This window comes from Callorhinus ursinus, unplaced genomic scaffold (genome assembly GCF_003265705.2).
Source record: "Callorhinus ursinus isolate GAN/ISIS: 27379988/994484 unplaced genomic scaffold, GSC_fseal_2.0 scaffold15, whole genome shotgun sequence".
NCBI lineage: Eukaryota > Metazoa > Chordata > Mammalia > Carnivora > Otariidae > Callorhinus > Callorhinus ursinus.
Genome location: NW_027397077.1, coordinates 32,207,399 through 32,235,245, shown reverse-complemented (window position 1 = coordinate 32,235,245; position 27,847 = coordinate 32,207,399). Strand labels below are relative to the sequence as shown.

General features: G+C 35.4%; 1 protein-coding gene across 2 annotated transcripts in view; it reads right to left on the bottom strand.

Annotated features, from left to right (window-relative positions):
* CNTN4 (contactin 4) overlaps positions 1-27,847 on the bottom strand; it is a 952,644-nt gene that overhangs the window by 687,679 nt on the left and 237,118 nt on the right. For both annotated transcript variants that reach the window (XM_025885702.2, XM_073901561.1), the window contains exon 3: positions 17,257-17,312. The gene's annotated coding sequence lies outside the window, so the exon portion shown is untranslated. The remainder of the gene's footprint in view (positions 1-17,256; positions 17,313-27,847) is intronic.

Sequence of the window (27,847 nt, the reverse complement as noted above, 5' to 3'; positions counted from 1 at the left end):
GAGGTCTGCGGACCAGCAGCACCTGGATTATGTGAAACATTGTTAGAAAACCAAACTCTCAAGGCCCTACACAGCTTTACTAGAGCATAATTTGCATCTTTAAAATGATTCCTGAGGGATCTGTAGGCACACTGAAGTTTGAGAAATACTGGTCTAGATATCAAGTTGTAATAATAAATAGGCACTATGCCATATTGTCTGCATAAATCTGATTGTGTTGACAGTCCTGGAATTTCCAGTAAAATATGTAAATCTTCAACTGTATTCCAATGTCTCCTGTAAAAAATGATTGTGCTGACTTAGTTAAGAGCTAGATATCACACATATACACAAAACCACAGCCAAAGAACAGTATCTACACACTCCCCCATTTTTTGTTAACTGTGAAGCACTTTGCCTGTAATAACTTTTTGGCCAGAGCTGGTAACCACCTTATCCCTCCTCTCTCCAATAGCTCCAAGAGCTGGATTCCAATAAATAATAGAAAATGGAGTCCCTGAGCCTTGTATTAAATTTTCTTTGATTCAGGATTAGCAGTCAAGAAATAATTAATGAAACAGGATGAAAAGCACCCTGGCAATCACTGAGGGCAGTTCTAGAAAGCAAGGAGGAAGCAGCTCCTTTAGTGTTAAGTGTTCATATTATACATTAACCAGGGATAAGCCCTGTTCTTACTATAATTTAAGCTAGATCAGAACGGAACATTCCCAATAATTTTCTGAATAAAAGAAAGTTTTGAGTGGACCCTACGAAACCTAGAGACCTTTCTCACAGAAGTATCCAATTCCCACAGACAAGCCTAAAAGGAAGTGTTGATGTCTCCTTGCAACACAAAGTGACTGAACAGGGAGATGTATTTCTGTGGAATTTCTGATTAGGAGACAGTGATTAAACTAAACCTAAATAAGAAAGCCAGTGGGTTATTATTAATTCAGAGCTAGCATGACCAAGTTTACCTATGTACTGATGCAGAAAGAAGAATCTGCAAAGAGAAAAGAAAACAGAATGACCGAGAGAGAGAGAGAGAGAGAGAGAGAGAGAGACAGAGAGAGAGAGACAGAGCGAGAGAGAGGACGGTGGGGGGAGAAAGAGAGAACACGTGCGCTGAGTGACCTCCTGGTCCCAGAACTACAGAAAGTTAACACCTTTGCACCTGACTTGTCAGTCCTGATGTCAGCACAACTGTACATCCTAGTTGGAGGTACTGTGAGATTCCTTGCGTTCTCCCAGTAAACTTTTTATTTGGTCTAGTTTCTGCATCTCACAACTGAGATTTCTTGGCCAAGACACTGATCAAATGTACCCCATGACACTGCATTCATGCTGTCTATTTTTAAATACTAAAATCCTTTGAAATCAACATTTTACTTTTATTTTTTTATTTTTTTAAGTTTTTATTTATTTTTTTGACAGAGAGAGAGACAGCAAGAGAGGGAACACTAGCAGGGGGAGTGTGAGAGGGAGAAGCAGGCTTCCCGTGGAGCAGGGAGCCCAATGTGGGGCTCAATTCCAGGACACTGGGATCATGACCTGAGCCGAAGGCAGACGCTTAATGACTGAGCCACTCAGGCGCCCCCAACATTTTACTTTTAGCTCATTGATTGAATCGCTGGGTGGATATGAAGGCGAAACATTTGTAATACTACATTTCTGTATTCCTACCCTTAAACATGGATAAAATTCCATCACAATGCTTTGACTCACAGGTCAGAAGTTAGGACAAATGCTAAAGCTACTTGAAAAACAGGCAAACTCTGCATAATTCAATGATGTTACTAAGCAGATGCTAGCTTGGGGGCATTTCCAGCAGTGCTGGCACCTTTAAATAGCAAATACAGCTTCTGAGGCTGCCCAACTACTGACACAGCAGGGGTTATCTACTGGGAGGCTGTGACTCACTTATTCTCCCAACTCCCCTATGTAATCTGACACAATGTATCCCCAAGTTACTTCCTGCTGCTAATGCTTCTATTTCTATCTTGGAGCCTTTTAATTTGTATTTTCCCCAAATGGCTTATGTCTGCTTGTCAAGTGGGATTCTCACCTCACTTGGAACTACTGGCTCTTTGATAAGGAAGAGCAGGCTGGCAAGAAGAGCTGGCATGCCACAGAAACCTGTGTAAGCAATCAACAGCTTCTTTACAGCCAAGTGTGATTTTTCTGCAGCGCCAGCCGAAAGCAGCTCAGCACAACTGTCTCTTGCTAATATCAGATTTTCATACACAAAGTCCCCATTAGTACTTTACCACCTTGTGAAAGGTAAGAGTTTGGGGTGCAACTAGTTGCTCCTACACCACCCTCATGGGGGCATTTCTTGAACCCTACATGCATAATCCCTTAATTGGCACTGAAGGTTTGACAACATTCCATTTCTGCCCACCTGTAAGAATATGAACAGTGGTTATGAATCCTAGCCCCAGAATCAAGATGGAACTCTGCCACAGATTTACTATGAGATATTGGGAAACTTATTTAACCACTCTGAACTTCAGAATTTTTTTATCAAATAAATAAAATGTTAGAATCTACCTGCAGGTAAGGTTGTAAGTATCAAAGAAGAAAATGTGTTTATAAGGATTAGGGAAGTACCTGGCACTCATAAGTTCTCAAAATGTTGTTTTGCTGTTATGCATGTAAACTCCCATTTCTGTTGAGTAAAACTCAGTGTCATTCAGTTAAGGGAGGATCATCTTCTGTCCTAGTGGGAAAGTAAATTCTCACCATCCACATGAGGAAGACTTCTCAGCATGTAGAAAAAAAAAAACACACACAATTCTGAACATCAAGAATTCTGTTTCATGTGAGCATGTGATTCTGGACAAAGCATTAAACACTTCCGAGCCTAAATTCCCTCAACCATAAAATCAGAGATCTGATCTGGATGTTACCTGGGGCTCTTTTTACTTACTGCCTTCTATGAGTCTACTCTTTCCAGTTTGAGCACTAAATGATCTCACATTTATGGTAGGAGTTGTACTATATGGTTCTGTATGTAATAAACAGAACTTGAGCTTCAGCTGTCAACATGTTTGAGGTAAATTCAATATAGGAACTTTTAAAAACACAGAATTACTAAGACATGGACCCATTACAATGCACAGAAATGCAAGTGTATGTTAGGCCATTTCTTTTCAGGCTACATCATGCTTTGGGGGAAAGGAGATATTAATCAGGACTAGTTAGGCTTTGCTACAATATTCTAGGAATGTCAATGGCTTAAATGTATTAAAGTTTTCTATCCCTCTTCCATAAAGTCTGGTGCCATTTTCCTGCTTTTCTTCTCATTTTTCTCTGTTTGTTTTTAAAGATTTTATTTATTTATTTATTTATTTGAGAGAATGAGAGAGAGAGAGAGCACATGAGAGGAGGGAGGGTCAGAGGGAGAAGCAGACTGCCCGCTGAGCAGGGAGCCCGATGTGGGACTCGATCCCGGGACTCCAGGATCATGACCTGAGCCGAAGGCAGTCACTTAACCAACTGAGCCACCCAGGCGCCCTCATTTTTCTCTGTTACATTTGCCTTGCTTAAATATTTGTTGGATGGTGAGACATACAGTTTCTTTTTTTTTTAAGAGACATAGTTTCTGATTAAATTCAATTTATAAGTATCAATTAAATATTGACAGAGAGCTATTCATTTCTAGCAATTTCATGAACAAAAAAAATTAATGACAAAATATTGAGAGGGTTTTATGCCCTCAATGAATAACAGCTTTAGAAGTTCCTTGAAGAAATCACCACCTGCAGAATCCTATTCCATTTTATTCTTTATTTAGGCATACTTATTATGACTTTATTTTATAATAGTACATACCTCTCTACAGCAACTACTTCTTTTGTTCAAAATTACTAGCATCAGACAAATTTGCCCTTGTATACCTATGATGCTCCTTTTATTTCATTGCTATCAACCACTTGGTGGAGATTTTTATTTTCCTGCTATTTTTCACCCTGTGAAGTACAGATGAGGTTAAGAGGATTATTCAGCAGCTGTGTCCAACCACCTGCTCTCCAAATCCTTGGTTTTCAAGCCCTTAAGAATCTGTGGATACCTTAGGTTCTGTCATTAACAAGGTTAATCCCGCACTTCCCTAAGACTTGGCATCCACCTACTTTGAAGATAGCTGTAATTATGCCTCTCCTTTAAAAGCTTCATTCTTCTGGCAAGGTAAAAATCTTAACTCTAATCTTTTATTGCAAAGGTGGATTAAAAGGTAAAATAACCACCACCACTTCTCTGAGCCACATTCAGTCCTTGACCTTTGAGACAAGCGTCTGTCTCACTTCAAAACAGATCTTAATGGGAAGCATAGATTTCTCTAATTCATCCATGACCTGCCCCCAACAGGCTAAGCAGAGATACGTTATAACATCCTCCTGATGTGTGATATTTCATCCTTTGCAGATAAAGTTGACTGTTGTTTCCATTCAATTTCTCTGCACAGTTCCCCAAGTTTAAGCTTCTCAAGTTTCTCTAGCTTGTTTCTGGTTGTTTGTTTCATTGTACTTGGTGCATTATATTGGACGATCAGCACTACATCTGAAATCTTATTCCACTTTGTATTTGGATATCTCCACTAGGTAATATTATCCCAGTCCAAGTGTTTGTGAAATTAGAGCTATGCTAACTATTTGCAGACAGTCTATCAGTCCTTGCACGCCTGTATTTTTAATAAATTTTCTGTACAATCTTCAGATAAATAGATCATCTTTATTTTTTCCTTAAGATTTATGTGGCTAAAAGGGAACTGACAGCAACTCATCAGCCTTTGGCTAGTATCTATAAGCATATTTTTTTACTGTGTTGCTCAAATCCTGGAGTCTATGATTTGGGGACCACTTTTAAGGAGGAGACTCCAAAGGGTATTTTATGTGATCTTTGAAATTTACATACCTTCACTACGTGTGTGATTAGAAGGGTGATTCTGTACTAAATAGTCTAAAAGACTTTGTTTTGCAATATTGACAAGCCCTACCATATGTCTTATTTTAAACATGGCAAGATAAAAATGTACCCCATTTTCTTTTTTTTCATATGATGACAGAAATAACCCAGTCTTACTCTGGAAGGTCTCTTGAAAAAGTGTATTAAAGCAATCAACAAATGCTTAATTTAATGTTACCTTTTGAGACCCTTATAATACTAAACTAATTTCATTCAATCCATAGATTTAACCTACAGATTGATGGTTCTTTAAACATAGTCACTTTTAAAATACCACAGGGTAAACTGGGTTAAGACATAGTTTTTCAGTAGCATATGTTAAAAATAATTTAGCTAGAAATAATCACATAACTAAATATTAGAATACTGGGAATGAAGTAGGGTCTTTCCTAAAAACATGTGTCTTCTAAACATGCTTAGCTGAGAAGAGAATCTATTTACCCAAGTCACTGAATCCCAGCCTTTTATTCTATAGATGGGAAAACAGCAAATTTTAATGATTTCTGTAACATCACACATTTGGTTAATATCAAAATAGAAAACAAGGCAGGAGACCTGACATTCAATCTGATTGTCTTCCCATTAGTTCATTTAGAGAAATGTTTCACAGACTCATAGGATCATTGTGGAAAATGTAATTTGAGCACCTTTTTTTAGAGAGCAGAAAGCTAATTCTAGAAACTGTCCAGGCATATGTTAAGGTTATATTCCCTGCCCTCTTTATAGTCACTCACAGCTATGTGAATTGTCTTTTCAATGAAATGTGAGCAAAAATGATGTGCAGATACCTGGAAGAACCTCTCAGACCTAGTTCATGATCCCATAGGTTTTCTTACTTTGCTTCACTAATCATGGAAGCATTCTGCAATGGCAACTCCATCAGTAGGATTCCCCGAGTAAATATAACAAACAGATTTTGCCTGTTAACTTGCACTGGTCAAGTAACACGGGGGAGAAATAAACTGTTGTTGTTTTAGCCCATGCGATTTGGGGTCATTTGCTAATGCAGCATAAACTAGCTATCTTCATTGATTAAAAAAAATTAAATGGCAGAGTAGACACTGATGAAAGCAGAATTTAAAAATTGGAGGAGGAGATTGAGGAATTTTCCCAGAATGCAAAATGGAGATGTAAGGAAATAAGAAATATGAAAGGAGTCCTGGATAGGATAAATAAATGGTACAAAACATGTGTGATTAGATATTTAGAAAAGGATAACAGACAAAAATGTTGAATATCAACATTCAAGTAATGGTAAATAAGAATTTTACAAGACTGAAAAAAAAAGGAATGTGTCTTCAGATTGAAAAGTGGAGTATTGCATAAGAAAAACTAAAAATAAATGCATAATTGGACATACTGTAATGAAACTGCAAAACTCCAAACACAAAGTTTTAAAAGGAAATGCAGAAAAAGAGATCACATAAAAAGAACATCAATTTGACTAATAGAAAACTCAATTATCTACAGTAATGAAGAGTTGAAAACAATGGAACATCTTCAAAGTACTGAGAGGAAAAAACTGTCAACTAGGAATTGCAAACCTAGTTTAACATCATTCAAAAATAATGATAAAGAATAATAGTTCATGATAAAATTAACAATTTCCCATTAAGAGAATGTGCTAAAAGAATTATTTCATAGATATCTTAAAAATAACTTGAACGCAAAGGAACTGGAATGCTGGGAGAAATGATGAGCAATAAATTGGTACAATATATAGGAAAATATGTGTAAGTTAAGTCTTGACTATAATAAATATAATAGTAATTACCAATTGGAAGAAAAAGTTGAATTAAATACTACATTTATGTATATAACAATAACCTGGAACTTTGGGTGGTACAATTATAGTTAAATAATTTTGGTTTTGCTTAATAATGTTGTTAAATTCAATATTCCTAAATTTATAAGATCTAGGAAACTTACTAGAAACAGAAATAGAGTGAAAAATAAAAAAAAATAGGAAGGAATAGTGAATAACGAAAAACAATCCATTTAAGAAGGTGGGAAAGAAGAAATATGCAGAAACAAAAAAAGTGACATAAAATAAAATGGTAGAAAAATATTAAAATATTTCAGTATTAAAAATAAATACAAAAATAGAAATCCCTTGATAAAAGCAGAAAACAAATCAAACAGAAACATATAGCTATATGCTATTAACAAGAGACACGTCTAAAATGACAAGTAAGGGTTAAAAACAAAGTAGAAGAGAAATCCCAGACAAATGGTAATTTAAGTAAAGCAGCTATAACAGGCATGGAATTGTTAAAATCATATAAATATTATGTTCAAAAGACTTATTGAGAACAAAAAGAGAAAAGTCCATAATGATCAAAGAGTCAATTCACCAAACCAAACAAAAAACAAAAATTTGATGTTCATTCATCAAATTAGCCTCACCATGCTCACACAAAATGTTAGTAGTGATGCAGAACTACAATGTGTGCATTTTTTTCTTACTTTATTTTTATTGAAGTGTAGTTGGCATACAATGTTATATGTTTCAGGAGTACAAAATAGTGATTTGACAAGCCTATACATTATGCTACGTTCACCACAAGTGTAGTTAGCATCTGCCACCACACAACATTATTAAAATACCACTGACTATATTCCCTATGCTGCACCTTTTATCCTGGGACTTACTCATTCCATAACTAAAAGTTTGTACCTCCCAGTATCCTGCACCAATTTATCCATCCCCCCACCCCTTCTGGCAATCATCAGTTTGTTCTCTGTTTATTGGTTGATTCTGCCTTTTGTTTATTCATTTGTTTTATAGATACCACATATAATATAAATCATATGGTATTTATCTTTCTCTGACTTGTTTCACTTAGCATAATACCCTCTAAGTCCACCAATGATCTTGCAAATGCAAGGTATCATTCTTTTCTGTGATGAGGAATATTCCTGTGTGTGTGTGTGTGTGTGTGTGTGTGTGTGTGTGTGTGTGTGTGTACGTACTTCATCTATTCATCTATTGATGGATACTTGGGTTGCTTTCATATCTTGGCTATTGTAAGTAATGCTGAAATAAACATATGGGTGCATATATCTTTTTGAATTAGTGTTTTTGTTTTCTTTGGATAAATACCTAACAGTGGAATTACTAGATCATATGTTATTTCTATTTTAATTTCTTTGAGGAAACTCCATACTGTTTTCCACAGTGGCTGCAACAATTTACATTCTTACCAATAGTGCATGAAGGTTCCTTTTTCTCCGCATCCTCACCAACACTTGTTATTTTTTGTCTTTTTGATTCTAACCATTCTAACAGGTGTCAGGTGATATCTTTTGGTTCTGATTTGCATTTGTCTGATGATTAGTATGATGATGAAAAGTATCTTTTCATGTGCCTGTTAGCCATCTGTACGCCCTCTCTGGAAAAATGTCTATTTGGGTCCTCTACCCATTTCTTAATTGGATTATTTGTTGTCTTAGTGTTGAGTTGTATGAATTCTTTGTAAATTTTGGACATTAACCCCTTATCGGATATATTGTTTGCACATTATCTTCACCCATTAAGTAGGTTGTCTTTTTGTTTTGTTGATGGTTTCCATTACCTTGCAAAAGCTTTTTTATTTGGTGTTGTCCCAATAGTTTATTTTTGTTTTTTGTTTCCCTTGCCTGAGGAGACATATGGAGAGCAACGTTGCTAAATGTCAAAGAAATTACTGCCTGTGTTTTCTTCTAGGATTTTTATGGTTTCAGGTCTCACATTTAGGCTTTTAACACATTTTGAGTTTTTGTGTATAGTGTAAAAAAATGGTCCAGTTTCATTCTTTTGAATGTAGCTATCCAGTTTTCCCAACATCATTTGTTGAAGACACTATTTTTTTCCCATTGGATATTTTTCTCTGCTTTGTCAAAGATAAATTGACCATATAAATGTGGATTTATTTCTAGGCTTTGTTATTCTGTTCCACTGATCTATGTGTTTATTTTTGTGCCAGTACCATGCTGCTGATTACTAAAGCTTTGTAATATAATTTGAAGTTCAGAATTGTGATACCTCCGGGTTTGCTTTTCTTTTTCAAGATTGCTTTGGCTATTTGGGGTCTTTCGTGGTTCCATACAAATTTTAGAACTGTTTGTTCTAGTCTGTGAAAAATGCTGTCGGTATTTTGATAGGGATTGCATTAAATGTATAGATTGCTTTTGATAATGTAGGCATTTTAACAATATCAATTCTTCCAACTATGAGATGGAATATCTTCCCATTTGTGTCAGCGTCTCCAATTTCTTTCATGAACATCCTTTCATTCATTCAATAACCTGTTTATCATTGTACTCTCTTCATTTTCTTCATAGCACCTAACAAAATCAGTAATTTTTTTTTACTTCTTTATAATCTGTCATCTCTATGATATTTCAAACTCAAAAGTTGAGGGTAAATATATATTTTATTTGCCACCATATCATCAGAACTTAATATAGATTCTGACATATAGTTAGATCCCTATATACATACTTGCTGAAACAAATAACCCCAACTGTTATTCTGACTATTCCCCATAGCATAATCCTTCCTGTTATCCATAAGAAAAGGATACAACAGCAATGTATCAAATGGAGCAATTCATACAACCATTTTTTCATAATTAAGATGAAAAGTTTCTGGGGTGCCTGGGTGGCTCGGTCAGTTAAGTGGCTGTCTTCAGCTCAGGTCATAATCCCACGGTCCTGGGATGGAGCCCCTTGTCTGGCTTCCTCCTTAGCAGGGAGACTGTTTCTCCCCCTCCCTCTGCCCCTCCCCTTCCTCTTGCTCTCTCTCTTACTCTCTCTCTCTTAAATAAATAAAATCTTTAAAGAAGAGATTAAAAATTTCTGCTTAACATTATAATCTATAATATGCACATTGAATAACTCAATCATCTTCATTATTCCTAGGCTATGATTTTAATTTCAATTTCCAAACACAAAGCCAAAGTTAAAAAAAGAATGAACAAACTCTCTGTTCTAAAGGAAAAAAAATCATAAGTAAAAAATATTGATGGACAATTGAATTGTCCATTTTCAGGCAGTGGTTTATTTTCTTGGCAGCAATTTAAATTGCATTCAGAGCCACACGCGTACAGAAACATTTTAATGTGAGGCCACAGGGATGTGTTCTCTTCATTCTAACATTACCCTCATGGTATGTTAATACTCTTCTCTCAGCACAGATAATGTTACCTCTGCTAGGGAAGGCTCTGTCGACTATCAAGAGAAACATAGGAGGAATAAAAATCATGTTTCTCTGTTAAATATTTCCCTGCTATATCAAAAGTCCCTCAGGAGCTGATTAAATTCATTAAGTATTAGCAGAAATTCTAACCATTATTTTCTTCCTGGCCAAGATGCTAGCACAGGAAAAACCAAACTTGGGACAGCTGGGCTGCCCATAATATAATGTTATAGCCTAAAATTCACAACCAAGTAACATTCATTTAAAAAGTATAAATTATAGAGGGCCTATTTTATAACTGACACTAAGATCAGTACTTGACATAATCTTCATAACTCTTACAGTTACCCAACAAAATGACTATTAGGACCCTTACTTAAAGTTTAAGGAATCTAAGGCTTACAGAGATAAAAATTGAAAAAAAATTAAATGTTTACCCATCTCTGTCTGCCTCCATCACTCATAACCTTTTATTAAACCATTAATCCTTAAAATTAGAAACCTGACTTGGTCTTTGGCCTGGGAGGATACATCAGGACTTTTAGGAAGACAGTATGTATTGATTTGAATGATAACCTAAGGAGTCTGTTTATTTTGTTATATCCCCTAGTCACCTTATCTGAAGGAGAAATTTTGTCTTCTTAAAACATGCATTTCATAATCTATTACTATATTGAGATCTACTTCCCATATAAAATTCACCATTTACTATACAATTCAGTGGTTTTTAGTATATTCACAAGGTTGTGCAACTATCACCATTATCTAATTTGATAACATATTTATCACTCCAAAAACGAAACCCGGTCCCCTTGAGCCTTGAGCAATACGCTCATATTCTCCTCTGCCCTTAGTCCCTGGAAACAACTATTATACTTTTTATCTCTATAATTTTGCCTATTCTGGACATTTCATATAAATGAAATCATATACATGGACTTTTGTGTCTGGCTTCTTAGAATATTTTCACAGTTCCTCCATGTTGTAGCGTGTATCAGTACTTAATTTTCCTGTTTTTAACTGACTAATATCTAACAAAAGACGAAAATTACTTATACCAATCCAGAGAAAAAGAATGTAATTATTTTCTTCCATTTTCTCTCTGTGTGTATGCTAGGTTCAATGTTGTGGTGTTAACAAAACAAATTTACATGCTGTAAGCCCTCAAATATTACAGTCTCCATTTTGCTGATGGGAAAAAAAATGAGTCTCAGAGAAGTTAGTTTACCTGCTCCAATATTAGAGCAGGAATTTAAAGCACAGGACTCTGAACATAAAGCCAAAATTATTTTCACTTAGTTGATAGATATATGACAGGAACAACTAAATGGCCCATTCAGCCACTGAACCTACGATCTTTGGTTCACCAGAGACAGACTCTCAGAAGCTGAACTAAGTTTCCACATTCCATCAATCCAGAAGTCTTTGTGCAGCTGAGGATACTGAACTCAAGGGCCTGTCAGGGCCAAATAGGTAGCAAATGAAGTGGTATAATAAACTGAAGAATGAAGAAGGAGGCAGCTGCTGCCCAGGAAAGCCCTCCTGCCATCTACGAGTGCAAGCCTGGGGTAGGAAGGTATTCTGATTTCTTCTAAGACAACTAGAAATCATCACTATATCTGAAATCGAATTTTCAAGTGTTGGCAACAATTAAAACTTTATCTTTTTGCAATTAAAAGGAAAAAAAAACAAATGTGTGAACCAACATAACTCTGTTTTGAAGCTGTTCTTATCCATAGGCTGCCATTTTTACAACCTGTGGTGGAGGACACGAGGCTAGGGCACCTGGAGGTGGTGCCAGGGCCCTCCTTAAAGACAACCAAAAGGGGATCATGACAATTTGAAAGTACCTGACCTCCTGCCTTTCAGTCTTAATTCTGGAAATGTCCAACAACTTTGTTCATTGAAGTATAACTGAGATGCATTTTATTAGTTTCAGGTGTACAATGTAATGATTCAACATTTGTATACATTGCAAAATGTTCACCACATTAAGTCTATTTACCGTCTGTCATCATACAAAGTTACATCTTGTTTGTGATAACTTCTAAGATTTACTTTCTTATTCAAATTTGCAATTCAATATTATTGATGACAGTCCCCATACTGTATATTAAATCCCCATGACATTTATAACTGGAAGCTTTTTTTATTTTTTATTTTTTAAGATTTATCCATTCATTTTTAAAGAGAGAGAAAGCATGTATATGAGGGAGTGTGAAGGGGGGCATAGAGAGAGGGAGAGAATCTCTAGCAGAATCCCCACTGAGCCAGAGGTAGGACTGGATGCAGAGCTTGATATTAAGACCCTGAGATCATGATTCCGAGATCATGACCTGAGCTGAAACCAAGAGTCAGACGTTCAACCAACTGAGCCACCCAGATGCCCCTATAACTGGAAGCATGTACTTCTTGATCTTCTTTACCTACCTGGTGTTCCCTCAAGCCCCCCTCCCTTCTGGCAACCATCAACCTATTCTCTGTATGTATGAGTTTGGTTTGGGTTTGCTAACCAATTTTTTTTGTTTTTTGGATTCCAGCTCTAAGTGAAATCATGTAGTATTTGTCTTTCTTTTTCTGACTTATTTCACTTAGCATAATACCCTGTAGGTTCATACATGATGCCACAAATGGCAAAATTTCATTCTTTTTTATAGCTGTGTAGAATTACAATTGTGTCTCTGTGTATACATATATATGTACATATACACACATCTTTTTTTAATATTTTATTTATTTATTTATTTATTTATTTATTTATTTGACACAGAGAGAGAGAGTGTGTGCACATAAGCAGGGGGAGCAGCAGCAGGAGAGGGAGAAGCAGGCTCCTCGCTGAGCAGGGAACGCAATGCAGGACTCAATCCCAGAACCCTGGGATCATGACCTGAGCTGAAGGCAGATGCTTAACTGACTGAGCCATCCAGGCGCCTCATGCCACATCTTTTTTAATCGATTCATTCATCAATGGCTACTTAGGTTGCTTATCTTGACTAATGTAAATAATGCTGCAAATAACATAAGGTTGCTTCTATCTTTTCAAATTAGTATCTTTTTTTAATAAACACCCAGAAGTGAAATTGCTGGATCTTATGGTAGTTTTTTAATTTTTTGAGAAACCTCCATACTGTTTTTCACAGTAGCTGCACCAATTTATACTCCCATCAACAATGCATGAGGGTTCCCTTTTCTCCACATCCTTGCCAATGCTTTCCATTTTTTGTCTTTTTGATTTTAACCCTTCTGAGAGGTATGAAGTGATATCTCATTGTGGTTTTGATTTTCATTTCCCTGATGACAACTGATGCTTAGCACCTTTTCATGTGCCTATTGGCCATCTGTATGTCCTCTTTGGAAAAATGTCTATTCAGATCCTCTGCCCGTATTTTAACTAGGTTATTTTTTTTACATTATATTATGTAAGATTTTTATATGTTTTAGATATTAGCTCTTATCAGATATATGATTTGCAAATGTAAATTGCCTTCTCATTTTCATAGTTGCTTCTTTTGTTGGCTGAAGCTTTTTAGTTTGATGTAGTCCCAGTTGTTTATTTCTGCTTTTGTTACTATTGCTTCTAGAGTAAGATCCAAAAGGATATTACTAAGAACAATGTCAAGGAGCTTATTACCTATGTTTTATTCTAGGAGTTCTACGGTTTCCGGTCTTACATTCAAGTCTTTAATCCATTTGGAGTTAATTTTTGTATTTGATGGATTTGATTAGTTTCATTCTTTTGTATGTGGTTGCTCAGTCTTCCCAATACTATTTACTAAAGAGACTCTCCTTCTTTGCCTCCTTTGTCATAAATTGACCATATATGCATGGGGGCTTATTTCTGGGCCCCCTATTTTGTTCCACTAATCCATTTGTCTGTTTTTATGCCAATGCCAAAGTGTTTTGATTACTGTAGCTTTATAGTATTGTCCGAAATCAGGGAGTGTGATGCCTCCAGCTTTGTTCTTTTTTTCTCAGGATAGCTTTGGCTATTTAGGACCTTCTGTGGTTCCATACAAATTTTAATTTTTTTTTGTTCTATTTCTGAGAAAAATGCCATTGGAATTTTGATAAGAATTGCACTGAAATACAGATTACTCTGGGAGGGATAGACATTTTAACAATATTAATTGTTCTTGTTTTCAATAGTCCTTCATCTCTGTGATTAAATTTGTATCTAGGCATTTTATTCTTTTTTTGGCATTTTATTCCTTTTGATGCAATTGCAAAGGGGACTATTTTCTTAACTTCTTTTTGGTAGTTCATTGTTAGTGTATAAAAATGCAACAGATTTTTGTATACTGATTTTGTACCTTGCAACTTTCCTGAATTCATTTGTTCTCAGTTTTTTGTTGGACTCTTTATGGTTTTCTACATATAAAATCATGTCATCTATAAATAGTGATAATTTCATGTCTTCCCTTCCAATTAAATGCCCTTCATTTCTTTTTCTTGTCTAATCATTCTGGCTAGGACTTCTAATACTATGCTGAAGTTCAGTAGTGTTTGCATTCACATCTTGATTCTAATTTTAAGGGTAAAGCTCTCAGCTTTTTCCATTGAGTATGATTTCAACATCTCAAACTTTTAAAGACAGTGTAATTGGAACACAAAAGATGTCATTATATACTCCATTCTTTCCATGGATAATTACTGAGGACTGAATACCAAGATGTAGAAAAAAGGTATCATCACTGGCTTATAGGGTCCATAATGAGAAAGTAAACTAATCAAAAAAGCAATTACAGTACAATGTGATTTTCATGTTGTCCACGTTGATACTGGCACTGGAGGAAAGCCTAACCCAGAGAAGAAAAACCACAGAAGCCGTCCTCAAACATCAAGTTTTTAGTTAGCAATAAAGAGTTGATTAAAGATGGGAGAAGGGTGCAGGATGAGGAGAACAATATATTTCTGAAAGAAGGAATAGAATGAAGAAAAGCAAGAGAAAAAATGGCATATTTAAACATTTTTTTGAAAATTCAAGCTGATTGTGTAAGAATGATGAATCACAGACCTGTACCCCTGAAACAAATAATACATTATATGTTAATAAAAAAATAAAAAATAAGTAAAAATTCAAGCTGAGGGACACCTGGGTGGCTCAGACAGTTAAGCTCCTGCCTTTGGCTCAGGTCATGATCCCAGAGTCCTGGGATGGAGTTCCTCATCGGCTTCTTGCTCAGCAGGAAGCCTGTTTCTCCCTCTGCCTGCCACTCCCCCTGCTTGGGCTCTTTCTTTTTCTCTCACTCTGACAAATAAATAAAAAAAATCTTAAAAAAAAAATACAAGCTGGTAGAACGTATTTTGGAAGGGGGGGTGAGAAATGAGGGTAGAAAGGTAAGCAACAGTCAAATAATATAAAAACTTCTAAAGTCATGTCAAATAGCTGGAGTTGATCCAAGGAAAACAAGGAACAATGAAAGATTTATAGGTAGTTATGATAATCTGATTAGATTTAGGGAATGATTTAGGAAGATCACTTCTACTACTTTGTCTGGGATGGACTGTAGCTAGACAAGTCTGTGGAAATAAAAATAAAAACTAGTACCAAGTTTGATAACACTCAAAATACTGTGGAATAAGAAAAAGCCATCACCATGAGAAAAAGCCTGTCTTCTCCTGGAGGAATAGAGACTATTCAGAGCAGAGGCTCCCCCTAATTTACCTACAAGCAGACCCTATATACACTAACACAGTCAAAAATGGGTTCCACATCAGATGACCCACACAGCTTACCTGATATATTCATGAGAAATAATTAATAGTTACTGATTTTTAGCCACTGAATCTAGGAGTGGTTTGTTATAGAGCAATACTCAAGTGGTAAAAAATAACTTACTCGATCTTGGCTTATGAAAAACAATTAAGGAATCAAGTGAAATAAATTTTTCCTAATTTTTTTTATAATTGAGGGTGTTAAAAATAATCTTCCCCTGAGAGCCAAAATCATGTGCTAATATTTACCCAATGTCATCAATCCCTATACTGAATAACTGAGTTTTAAATTTTATCTTGCTTGGGAGATAAGTTGTCCATCAAGACATAATTATTACAACTTTTAAAACGAGTTGGCATTTTATTTTATGTGTATTAATGGAATGAGACCTCCTCTACCACCACTCTCGTTAGTGTTTTTCCCCATGAGTTCCTAGTTAACTGTAATTAATTTTAACATCACTGATGTCAATTTTAGGTGATATATACTATTATGCATGAACTATGTCCAAAAAGATATGTTGAAATCCCAATCCCTAGATCTGTGAATGGGACCTTATTTGGGAAAAGGTCCTTGAGGACATCAGCAAGTTGAGATAAGGTTGTATTGCTTTAGAGTGGGCCCTCAATCCAATGCCTGTGCCTTTTACAAATACAAGTTTGGGGAGCAGACAAGGATCTGAGTGAAGCCATTACATGCCAAGGAACACCAAATACTGTTGCCAATTACCAGAAACTAGAAGAATCAAGGATGGATTCCTCCCTTAGAGCCTTCAGAGAGTATGACCTGCCTTCACACCTTCACTTTCATTTCAGACTTCTAAGCTACAGAACTCTGGTAAAAACAAACTGCTGTTGTTTTAAGTCACCCAGTTCATGGTACAGTGCTATAGCAGCCTTAGAAAATAAAAACAGGTATTTCACTTTTTTATAAGGAAAAAATTTGCATATATCACAGATCATGAGTTATACTGCTTGTGTTTTAACCCTAAAAGGCTTCAATTTTAAGACCTGAATATTTGTAGGACCTAGTAACAATATTTGTGTTGATTTGCCTGATAAAATGTTCTTTCCTATAAAGCCATTTGGTAAAAGTGCAACAACTTTTACTTTATTCCCAATACTCTTTCCATGATGCCAAAATCAAAAGTTTTTCAATTACCAATTAATCTGAGCCACAGAAAAACTACCACAAATATCTTCTCCAGAGAGACTTGGGAAAGGCCTCAATTTCCTATTGTCAAGTCTTAATTTACATGATTTCACCATCTTCATTAACTTCAACCTTCAGAAAAACACTAAAAATGATCTCATGGCATCACTCTGTATGGAATAGATCTTAATGTTTCCATAAAAACCAAGGATGCTAACCAAAGGTAAAGTGAAATAAAGACAATCTTCCCTTGTGGGAAGCTTACCTTTTAGGGCAGTTCTTCAGACCACATACTGTGGAGGTATTGTATATCAAAGATCCCTAAATAAAAATAAAAAATATACAAATAAATATAGTTTTCAAGTATAAATAAACTTATGTATAGCTGATACTTAACTATTGCCATTCTAAAATTAAATTAGGAAGAAATGAAAATTAACTATGGTCAATATGAATCTTCAGCTTGATAGAACTGCCCAGATGAGGAGCCAGGATGCCAGCTTCCTTTCTGTTTTGTCTCCCACTAGCTGTGTGACTATTGACAAGTCAATTCACCACTCTAGCCTTTCTTTGTTAGTATAATGGCTCTAGGAGCCTGTGATATTTTGTGGTATTCAGATTCAATAAAAAAGACAATTTCTAAAGAAAGGATATTACAAAAGCTTATAAAATAATGAAAAGGTGAACAATTAACTAGAAAATATCTGGTGGGTTTTGCTAGACATATGAATGTGTAAAATGAGAGCAACAATAACAAAAACAAAACACTCTCTCCATAAATATGGCATTATATCTTCTCTTAAAGCCACCAAGTTAAACTTTAATTGCAAAATAATTCTGTGCCTGAGAGTAATTTCCCCTGAAGCAATATTGTTTCCCTCTAAGGAAAAAATATATATAATATTACTGAGAATAAATGTATATATTCATACCTTCAAGTTTATGTATATGTATGTATCTTCTAACCAAGTTTCTATTGTAGATAACTTTACTTCTGAGCAAAATAACTGTCTTACAATTCTTTTATAATTAAAATATCATTTTATGTAGATCAATATAGATTGGCCACTCAGAAATATCATTACACAAGTCCAGTCTAATTTACATTTAAATATAGAATAATTGATTAGGATAAAAATATTTTACTTACCTGATTAGCCATAAATACATTATCACTTATTAAGATTATGGTAGCCCCTGCTGCGTATCAAAATAATTCATCACTATATTAAGTACCTAACTACCTTTACTTTCAAGTTAATATCAATAGTGTCCAGAAGGTAAAGACCAAATATGTCTTCTTTATATTGTTAATATATCCAGAAATGTAACTTATCTTTTTTTAATGTTCTTTTTGAGATATTCCCCCAAAATAAAGTGCCACAAATTATTATGACAAATGAAATATTTCTTATGAAATGACAAAAATCCTATATTCAAGTTAATAATGAATCATAAATAAATGACCATTTGTTTTATGTTACTATGGTCAGTCACCAGCTCTATGTATGTGAGTTGGCTACAAAAGTTTAGTGCATACCTCAAAGTCTGACTTTTTGTTACATTAGGGATAGCCACTGATAAGAATGAAAAGTTCTATTTATAGCTATTGGCATGACTTGCAACTCCAGCTTACAAATCAGTAACAATAGCTAAAAACTGATAATAAATCATAAAAAACAAAACCACAACTTTAATCACGGGTTCATTCTTTCAAGTATTACTAAAACTTGACACACACTCACATATGTACATATGTACAGAAATATATTCTTTACAGAATGCAAGTAAATATATTTGTGCAATTAAGGATATAGATTTGAAATGAAAACTTAGGTTCCAATTTTATTCATTAGAAAATAATCATGTTCCTCTTTTAAAAGCACAAGTTCTGGGACAGCTGCCTGAGATGGGATAATGGTCCAATTATTTACTAGCCATGTGATCTTGAGCAATTTATTAACTAACATAAGCCTCAATTTCACCTGTGAAATGGGGACATAGCATTACTCAGCCTCAAAGAACAACTGTAAATTAAATAACATAATGCAATTTAGGTATTTAGTCTTCTACCTGGCATATGAAACACCAGTAGTAATAGTATAGTAATAGTGGTAAAAGATTCTCATATATCATAAATGGTTTCATGAAGAAGGATTATACATAAAAAAGCAAAGTCAGCACCTAAAAGCAATACATACTAGCAAATGTTTTCCCACTATCTGAAATATTTAGTATTAGGGGTACCTGGGTAGTTCAGTCCATTAAGCATCTGCCTTAGGCTCAGGTCACAATCCCAGGGTCCTGGGATAGAGCTCCCTGCTCAGTGGGGAGTCAGTTTCTCCCTGTCCCTCTGCCCCTCCCCTTTCCTCCTGCTCTCTTGCGCACTCTCTCTCTCTCAAATAAATAAGTAATCTTTTTAAGAAAATTTTTAAAAATAAGGTATTTACTATTAAATTCATCCCTATGATTTCTGGAATTGCTCACAGAGGGAACACTGGCCAAAAGAAATTATCTGTTAGATGGGCTAACATCATGAATACATTTATCAGATTTGTTAGCTGTCATGGAGCAAAGAACAGAGGCCAAAAGAATGGAAGGCAGGTTGGAAGGGTTGGAAAAAAGGAGGAATATCTAGGACTAATCCCAAGAAGGCCTCTGAATCAACATTTGCACCTTAAAAAATTTGCCCCATCCATAGCTCCTGGAAAGGATTGCCCTATGTACTGTGTAATTGGCTACAGTGATTGAACAAGGAGGAATGCTTGACCCACATTAAGCCTAATAGGATTCTCTCTCAGAGATTCTAAACTGCACCACTGAGAGTTCAAGGCAAGTAAAGGTAGAATTATTGTAAAAGAAACTAGTCTGTTGAGAGAATCAGAGAATGAAACAGACATTCCAGAAACATTAGGGTTGGGATAACATACACCCTTAATCCTGATCCCCATGAGAAATAAGGTATTAAAAATAAAATGAAAAGGGTGACAAGTAGTCACATATCCTGCCTTTTCAAGTCCCTTTGAGGTCAGGTTTTACCTAGTTTTCTGTTCTTAGATTGCAATCACTTTGCCTGACATATGGTTTCAACAGCCCTTCTCTTTATGTGAACTAGTGTACATTTCTATAACTTGCAACTTAATGGTTGTTGGTTAAGAAATGAGCCCACTGAAGGCAAGCTTTCTGTGGGTAATATGAAGTCCCAGCTACGTGCCTAAAGAAACTGAGGAAGACATATAGATGAGCAATATAAAGAAACAAAAATCAACACACAACACTATTAGCAAGAAAATCTACATATACAAATTCTCTTGGCTCATAAATATGATTCATACTCAGCTGCTTCTTTACCTTTATAGACCAACAGATTCTATATTTACATTTATTCATTTATTTCAAAAATAGTTACTGGGAAAATAAACAGAAAAATATCCCTAACTTCATGGTATTTGCTGACAAATCAAGCTACTACTCTACTCAGCCACCACCACCCAAACAAACAAACATCATCAAAATAAATGTAAAAATGTAATAGACTCTTCTCTTTTTGTTGTTTTTTGTTTTAGATTCCACATATAAATGAAATATCATATTTGTCTTTCTTTTGTCTGACATATTTCACTTAATATAACACATTTTAGGTCTATCCATGTTGTCACAAATAGCTAGATTTCATTCTTTATGGCTGAGTAAAATTCCATTGTGTATATACACACATCTTATCCAATCATCTCTTGTTAATGGGCAGTTAGATTGCTTCAGTATCTTGGCTTTTATAAATAACACTGCAATAAACATAGGGGCACATAAGTCTTTTCAAATCAGTGTTTTCATTTTCCTCAGGGAAATATTCAGAAGTGGAAATACTGGATCATCTGGTACTTCTCTTTTTATTTATTTATTTTTTTGAGGAAACTCCATACTGTTTTCCATAGTGGCTGCACCAGTTGACATTCCAACCAACAGGGCACAAAGGTCTCCTGTTCTCCACACACTCACCAAAATTTATTTTTTTTACATTCGTTATTTCTTGTCTTGTTTTGATAATAACCATTCTGACTGGTGTAAGGTAATACTGGGGTTTTGCTGTTTTCCAAAGGGGAGCGGAGTAGGGGATTAGGTGAAATAAGTTAAGGGGACTAAGAGGTATAAACTTCCAGTTGTAAAATAAATAAATCATGGGGATGAAAAATACACCTTAGGGAATATAGTCAATAATACTGAAATAACTTTTTGTGATGACAGGTAGTAAATACATTTATGGTGAGCATTTTGTAATGTATACAACTGTGAAATCATTATGTTATACACCTGAAACTAATATATTATACATAAAATATTTCAATTTTTAAAAAAATCATAGAGTATTATTTTTGAAATAATCCTCTTTACAAAATCATAGCATTTCAGGATTGTAATGAATCTCGTTGTCCTATTACATTCAACATGTTTCTAGCATGACACTAATCACAATATGTTTACCACCCACCCCCCCCACACACATATCTTTTATTGTAGGAAAATATGTATCTGTTTTGTCTTATTCTTCAATTTGAAGTTGCAGAGATTAGTACAACCTAGTCTAAAATAAGAATTCCCTAAATACATGCTGAGTGAATGAATGGATCCAAATTAAAAACTAAGCAAGGGACATGCAACTTAAAAATCAATTCAATTTCTGGGACACCTGGGTGGCTCAGTCAGTTAAGCATCTGCCTTCGGTTCAGGTCATGATCCCAGGGTCCTGGGATCCAGTCCCACATCAGGCTCCTTGCTCAGTGGGAAGCCTGCATCTCCCTCTGCCTCTGTCTGCTGTTCCCCCTGCTTGTGCTCTCTCTCTCTCTCTGACAAATAAAATCTTTAAAAAAAAAAATTAATTCCAGGGGCGCCTGGGTGGCTCAGTCGTTAAAATGTCTGCCTTTGACTCAGGTCAAAATCCCAGGGTCCTGGGATGGAGCCCCACATCGGGCTCCCTACTCAGAGGGAAGCCTGCTTCTCCCTCTCCAACCACCCACCCCCACTTGTGTTCCCTCTCTCGCTGTGTCTCCATCAAATAAAAAAATAAAATCTTTAAAAAAATTTTTTTTAAATTAATTCCATTTCTACCATATATTTTCTTGACTGCTCTTAAAAGGAAACTTCTAATGATGCCTAGAAAGGTACTGAGACATTCTTGATTTTATAATTAGGGATTACTTATTCTCCACTGGAAAAAATATTGAACAGCCATATTCTTAGCAGGGGGAAAAGTGATTTAGTTAAAACTTTCCACCTCAAATGTGCCAGCACACTCAAGAGATGAATAAGGTAGTTAGATACACAAGGGGTAAAGATACATGCATTATTCTTGGCTACTTTTGCACTGCTTTATTTATACAGGGAAAGAAACTATGCATCCATTAGAGGCAATGGAGTAATAGCCTCCTCTGCACAACATGGAAAGGCTTTCATTTCATTCACTTTCTTTAAGTTCTGCTTCCTTATGCAAAAATTGAGCCTAATAATTATATATCTACCTTACATTGTTTTTGTGAGGGCAAAATGAGATAATCCATACAGTGCCCAGTGTATAATATGCACAAAATATTTAATTATTTTTTAAAATTACTGAAAATTAAATTTTCTAATGTTAAATCCATACGATTTACCTGCTATTGTAACCTTTAAATTATGGTTAAAGTTTAGTTGTGGCTTTTATTATAAACTCCAAAAAGTCACCTGTGGGGCTAGACAGAAGATTAATGCATGAATAAATGGACAAATCTCCCTCTGTTCAGAATGATTGGGTCCAGGAGTTTTGAACATATCAGCTGGTGTCAACAGAAATGCATTGGCTTTATTACAATACAAAGAAACCAGAAATCTACTAATGACTGCAGAGCTTCTTGGCTAAATGCAACTAGAAAGAGGCAGCTGCTGACAAGGCCTGGGTCAAAAAGGATGATTTTTACTCTGGAGAACAAAAGTCCTGATCTAGCCCTTTCCCAAATACCTCAGAAGTAAAAAAAGTGTGTCGAATATTTATTCAGAACAAAACAATCCTTCCCAAGTGACAGCTAAGAATATGAAAATAGTCCTAATTAAAATGTTCAAAAAAACAGATGAGGCATTCCTAATTCTTTCAGTTCTCACAGACGTTGGAAGCAAGATTAGGAGAGAGAAGACAGTGGTCTCATCACTTTAGCTAACTTTTTCCCTTTCATTAGGGTCAGACATGCATCTACCTAATAATACACATATACAAGATCACCATCAGCTACAAGTGTTCTATAATTCTAACCATCCTTCATATCACACCTTTAAATAATCAGTAGATAACAAATGGACTCTAAAATCAGATTTGAAGCTAGGCTTTGCCATCTACCTTCTACATGAACTCAAGCAAGTTATTTAACCCCTTACAGGGGTTATTTTCCTGACCTAAAAAAACAGGAATAGTATTAACTACCTTGGCAAGATTCTAGTAAAGATAAAATGAGAGAATGCATGACAACTATCTGGTCTCTAAAAGGTATTCAGTAAATGAAACCAAAATTATTGCATTCTTTGGACATGAAAGGAAGGCATGAGGTAAGAGGGAAAAAATTCATTAACTGTCCATATTCTAGAAGACAATTATATTTAAGGGGATTTCCTTACATCATCTTACTTTACTTAAATTATCGATGGCATTTACCATCACTGAATTAGTGAGTACTTCTTTTTCAGGGGTGTTTACTTCTTTCACAGGTAGTTAAAACCCAACCTGAATTTTCTGTGGAAGTTAAAGTTCACATAGTTATTAAATTATCCATGTATATTTCCTAACTTTCCTTTAGCTTTGCTTGATGTTAATTTAGTATTAACATCCAGGTTATTAAACTAATACTAAGCTAGAAATTACCTTTAAATACATTTTTCAGTGAGAAGTGGGATGCATTTCTTATTGTGCCGTCTAGCTACAAGCAAACAAATGGTCATTTGATTCTTTTATCATTATCCCAACGAATAATATCAACCACAGAGATCACTAATGGGTTCCCCCCACGCACTCAAAGTAAACAACAATACAACATGATACATAACAGACTTTAGAGTTATTAAGAGATAATCATATCCTTGGGACTTTCACAGGGCATAATAAGTGGCACTGCTAGAATACGATTATCTCTCGATAACAAGGGTCCCTGCAGTTTTCACAAAGTGAGAAAAAAAGTCATTACTGTAGGGAAAATGTGTATTTATTTTACTGAAACATAAAGCTGACTATTTAAGCTAATGAATAGTGGCTCTCCCTGAGATGACAGTATTACACAGTGTAGGAGGTTTCATATCAAGTTTACATGGGAGCCATCACCTTGAGGAGTCTGGCTTGAAGAGCTATATTCTGGAAGACTAATTTCTGGGGTCTTGACTACAAAGTAAACATTAGGACTGGAAGATGCTTAAGAGCCTAGAGATCTGTGCATCTATTTAAGACAGAGAGAGGACTGAGAATAGCAATGGGAATGGCTTATGCTGCTTATCAGTTGTAAGGTTAGAAACGTGATATTCAGAGCTTCACAAGTTGTCCTGATGTAACATAATTACGGCAGCTCACTTGAGGGGCTATAGACAGATGGTCCAGTCAACATGAGGTCCCAAGACAACCAGTGACATCAAAATAGGAAATGGTGGTATATGGATTTAGAAATAAAAGAGCAGAAGAAAGAAAGGTGCATGCATCTTTAGCATGACTGTCAAGGATATGAAAAAAGTTTATACACAAGAAGAGAGCTTTACTTAAGAGTTTAATCAGCAAGGGGCACCTGGGTGGCTCAGTCCATTAAGCATTTGACTCTTGATTTCAACTCAGGTCATGATCTCAGGATTGTGAGATTGAGCCCCATATTGGGATCCATGCTGAGCATGAAGCCTGCTTAAGATTCTCTCTCTCCCTCTCCCTCGGCCCCTAGCCCCACCTCTCCCTAGCTAAAAAAAAAAAAAAAAAAAAAAAAACTTAGCAAGAAAACTCTACTCACCTAAAATTACTCAGAATGGTGGTATTTTCTGATCTAACTCACAAGAAATAGACAAAAGCTACTCCTCAAGTCTCCATTTATTAATCAATAAAGTGAGTAAATTAAAACCTTACTCAGAATTACTGGGAAAATTAAATATTGAGTTTAAAAGCACCTTGTAATTATAAAACACTCTATTTGTCTATATTTGTCTCTATATTACCAATATTTGGAGAGATTACTTTCATGAATCTTAAAATGAGATAAGAATGCCTCATTTCTCAAAGATTCTGCCAGTGATATAACTTAATTTTATTTGTAAGAGACAATGCTAGTAAACAATACATTAATAGCTACTTTGTTGTAATATGCTTGGAAATGCAAACTTGGCATTGTGTCCAATAAGACATTAGCCTAAAAAAAATCTGGTCTTAAAATATGTGCAAAGGTATGAATTTGAGGAGTTTACGAAAACAACCAATCAGAAATTCCATTCTCAAAATCCGTAATTGTCAACCAGAGGCAATTTTTTTTAGCAAAGTCTGGAAACATTTTTGGTTGTACAAATTGGGGGATAGGGGGTAAGATTGGTTTGCTACTGACATCTAGTGAATAGATGACAGGGATGTTTGCTAGATCTCCCATGATGCACAGGACCCTGTTCTAAATATAAGCACTGTTTGCACTTAACTCATAATTTGAATGATCTACATCAGTAGGTGTTCATTGTACAATTCAAGTCTGTGAAAAAACTACATCTGCCTCTACATCCTAGGGATAAAGATAGAAGATAATTCACTTCAAATTATTGAAGCCCATAGACAAATGCAGGCTTCTTAGCCCCTTAAATTTCCATTAAGGAAAATTATCAGGTCTGGCTAAATTCAATTTTGTCTTTCCCATTGGGAAAACACAAGGGAAATGTCAATGTGTTGGCAATGTGCAAAACCAGAAAATGAAATTTTCCAGGATTCACCATTATCACAAAAACTTGGAACAGCTATAATGACAACCTGTCACTCTGCATTTCCAAGACATACATTGTGCCAATGCTTGACATTCCACAACAGCCTAATATATCACATTATGTGACATGATATAAAAATATATTGGACACTTAGAATTTGATCTTTCCTATAAGTGCATGCTCTTTATCTGAGTTTCACCAATTCAGGGAAAGGAAATACCTACATTTATGCCCAGCAAATGGAAGACAAACCAAATGGACCATAAATGACAACAAGTAACTGTAGACTGACAGAATCCAAATATTTTCACATGGGTAATTTCATATACTCAAAGAAGAAATACAGCATAGAGTAGTGATTGAGAGTACAGAATCCGGCTTTCAAAACTCAAATCTCCATATCCTACCTCAGTAACCTTCAGCAAATTATTCACTTCCCTCTGTGCCTTACTTTCTTCATGTATTAAATGAAGGTATTAATCCTATTTGCTTCCACAGTAAAGCCTATTAAATAGTTGTTTTTAATGAAAAGAAACACTTCTAGGTCTATATATTTAAATAACTGTTCCCAGATACCACTGGTTCATTTTCTTGAGCTTGTTGTTCTGCACTGTCCTGTTCTCATAAGTTGCACTGGACTTCATTCCTGGAGACAGTTGTTTAAGTGTTCAATTTGCTGAGCAGGAATTAAATACACAGTGCATATCTGTATGCAGTAAAAGACATAATGGAGTGCAGGGTAAAGGAAACAAGGTAAAGGTCTGGAGGCCTAAGGAGCTTACAACCTGGTTCCTCAAAGGCAGAAAATCTGTTCATGGCCATAAATGACTTGTACACACAGGTATCCTTTGTTTCTTGGAAGTTCATGTTATGCCAGTTCACTATTAGGAAAGACCTAAGTTAGCAGAGTACCTGAATCTGAAGAGGATTTTCACTTTTATTAAAAACAAAACAAAACAAAACAGCGAAAATCACAAATAGTGTTCAGTGTTTATTTCGCAGTAAGTAGTTACAGAGGCAGTGCACACAGTGAGTATACCGCCAACCTCCTTCCTAGGAAGTACACTCAGCATCAAGCCATGGCAGTTTTGACACAGAACAGTGTCTAAGAGAGTTTGTGATTTACCTTGATTTATTTCAGGCATCTTTAAAAAAAAAAAAAGATTTTATTTATTTATCTGTCAGAGAGAGAGAGAGAGACCACAGCAGGGGGAACAACAGGCAGAAGGAGAAGCAGAATCCCCACTGAGCAGGGAGCCCGATGCGGGACTTGATCCTAGGACCCTGGGATCATGACCTGAGCCTAAGGCAGACACTCAACCAACTGAACACCCAGGAATGCCTATTTTGGGCATCTTAAAAAATATGTGTCCTAAGCTATCAGAAAAGTCTTAGGTTATTTTTGGGATCTGAGAATGTTCAAAAATTTTCCATATAAACTACTGGTAATTGTTTTTTGTTTTATGCCATTAGGGCTATGAAAGTTTTCACAGAAACACTCTACTTTCAGAAAGCAGGGGAAACCTATAATGGAAACTGTGGTAAGGGCTCTGAAGTGCAATTTCAATCTGAAAAATAGGGATCAGAGGGGCCACAGTTTTCAGAATGTGGTCATAGGATTTCTGGTGGTACACATTATTATTTTTATTTTTTGAACATTTTAAATCTATGTGTACTTATATTTGTATAAATATTTTTGTGTTTATTTTCCACTTATAGCACATTTTCTTCTATTTATATTACTGATATAAATGTTCTTCATATGCACAATTACTTAAATTCATTAGATTTATAGAAAATGTTAAATAGAAAATATGCACCAATGTTAAGAAATACGATCATAGTATATAAATGTCCAGAATTGGGGGAAAATCAATATATAAAAAGGGAAATTCTGTATGAGTAATTAG